General features: G+C 33.0%; 1 long non-coding RNA gene across 1 annotated transcript; it reads left to right on the plus strand.

The window, feature by feature from the left end:
- Positions 1 to 1,811: 1,811 nt before the first annotated feature.
- On the plus strand, positions 1,812 to 2,245 carry LOC113470663. Its single transcript, XR_003393633.1, has 2 exons — positions 1,812 to 1,904; positions 2,124 to 2,245. It is a non-coding gene; the product is annotated as an uncharacterized LOC113470663 (long non-coding RNA).
- Positions 2,246 to 2,477: the final 232 nt, after the last annotated feature.

A 2,477-nucleotide genomic window follows, 5' to 3' on the forward strand; every position in this document is an offset into this window, starting at 1 on the left:
ATTAAAAGTTTTAGCGGGTAAACTTTTATGGTTTTTCCCAAGAATATGGATGAATTCATTGAATGATGGATGAATTATGTTTTACTATCGATGAATAGTGAATGGATTTTGTGAATTAGCAACGAAATGTTTAAGACAATCCCTCTTGATTTTAAATTATGAATCTTTCTTTCGTTACAACCTACTTTTGTTTTTCCGAAAACGTCCTTTTCCAATAAAATCTGGGAACAGGTATTGCGAACTTGTATTTTTGGTATTTCGGAATGGAAATTTTGTATGCCTTGAGCATACAATACGTATGCTGTGAGGAGAATATAGTGAATGGATTTTGTGAATTAGCAACGAAATGTTTAAGACAATCCCTCTTGATTTTAGATTATGAATCTTTCTTTCATTACAACCTACTTTTGTTTTTCCGAAAACGTCCTTTTCCAATAAAATCTGGGAACAGATATTGCGAACTTGTATTTTTGGTATTTCGGAATGGAAATTTTGTATGCCTTGGGCATACAATACGTATGCTGTGAGAGTGTGAGCATACAATTGTTAAAATTGTGTACAATATTGTTTTCTCTTAGATTGTAGATAGACAAATGTTATGTTGTAAAAAGATACAAAAAAATCCAATATTTCGAAGCTCAAGATTTTTTTTTAAATTTATGAACCACTTGGAGATTTTATTTCAAACTATAATCACACGTCATATTTCGTTTATACAAATAGTGTAAGGGCAGAGTGGGGGGGCAAGGTGCGCCACATTACCCATAGTGGGCGTTTGTCCCCACTCTCCCCTATCACATTGAACGTTTATTATACTTCTGATTAAAAGATATCTTCTATAATTACCTAGGTATTTAACTATTTAGTGATTAGTTTTGGTGTGCTGTGAGCATACAATTGTTAAATTGTGTACAATATTGTTTTCTCTTAGATTGTAGATAGACAAATGTTATGTTGTAAAAAGATAGATACAAAAAAATCCAATATTTCGAAGCTCAAGATTTTTTTTAAATTTATGAACCACTTGGAGATTTTATTTCAAACTATAATCACATGCTGTGAGGTGAGCATACAATTGTTAAATTGTGTACAATATTGTTTTCTCTTAGATTGTAGATAGACAAATGTTATGTTGTAAAAAGATACAAAAAAATCCAATATTTCGAAGCTCAAGATTTTTTTTAAATTTATGAACCACTTGGAGATTTTATTTCAAACTATAATCACACGTCATATTTCGTTTATACAAATAGTGTAAGGGTAGAGTGGGGGGCAAGGTGCGCCACATTACCCATAGTGGGCGTTTGTCCCCACTCTCCCCTATCACATTGAACGTTTATTATTCTTCTGATTAAAAGATATCTTCTATAATTACCTAGGTATTTAACTATTTAGTGATTAGTTTTCGTGATGCTTTTGGTTAACCAGAGAACAAGGTGCGCCACATTACCCATAGTGGGCGTTTGTCCCCACTCTACCCTATCACATTGAACGTTTATTATACTTCTGATTAAAAGATATCTTCTATAATTACCTAGGTATTTAACTATTTAGTGATTAGTTTTCGTGATGCTTTTGGTTAACCAGAGAAATGTGGGTAGGAAAAATTGCAAAAACTAGTTTTAAGTTCATATGAAAAGAAGGATAAAAGTAGTCAATACCAAAAACATGAAAATTGAGGAAAAAAACTTTGAAAAATGCACCTACTAGTTTCTTTCTAGCGCGTACCTATTCCTCTGCCAGCTTAGTAGATTTTCAGATAGCTGATGATATTCTTTGCTAGCTTCTTAGGTATAGCTCCCCTTTTTATGTGCACATACTAGTTTCTTTTTAGCTCGTACCTATTCCTCTGCCAGCTTAGTAGATTTTCAGATAGCTGATGATATTCTTTGCTAGCTTCTTAGGTATAGCTCCCCTTTTTATGAGAAAAATTGCAAAAACTAGTTTTAAGTTCATATGAAAAGAAGGATAAAAGTAGTAGGTAAATACCAAAAACATGAAAATTGAGGAAAAAAACTTTGAAAAATGCACCTACTAGTTTCTTTCTAGCCAGCTAGTACCTATTCCTCTGCCAGCTTAGTAGATTTTCAGATAGCTGATGATATTCTTTGCTAGCTTCTTAGGTATAGCTCCCCTTTTTATGACTTGGCGGTGCGGAGCACTACCGCGCTCCTTAATCCGGTAATGGTTGGTGTCACAAGCAGAGTTTAAATTAGGTTCAGTTTATCTCTTGATTTAAGCAGTGTGATTGGTTGATTTCAAACTCTTTAGCCAATCAGCCATAAGGCCATAAGTACTATAATTATGTTGACCCCTATCTCTGATAAATCACAAGTATCCACAAACAACTCTACCATTATCTATGAAAGTCAATTGAAAACCGTTTTTGTTAAATCTTTACTGTTTTTCCAAATTTAGGATAGGTGTTATAAAATGTTGTGTTTGTTTCTCTTATTGATGAGTTAATAAATGATGGC

Source organism: Diaphorina citri, unplaced genomic scaffold, assembly GCF_000475195.1.
Source record: "Diaphorina citri unplaced genomic scaffold, Diaci psyllid genome assembly version 1.1 scaffold1735, whole genome shotgun sequence".
Classification (NCBI taxonomy): Eukaryota; Metazoa; Arthropoda; class Insecta; order Hemiptera; family Psyllidae; genus Diaphorina; species Diaphorina citri.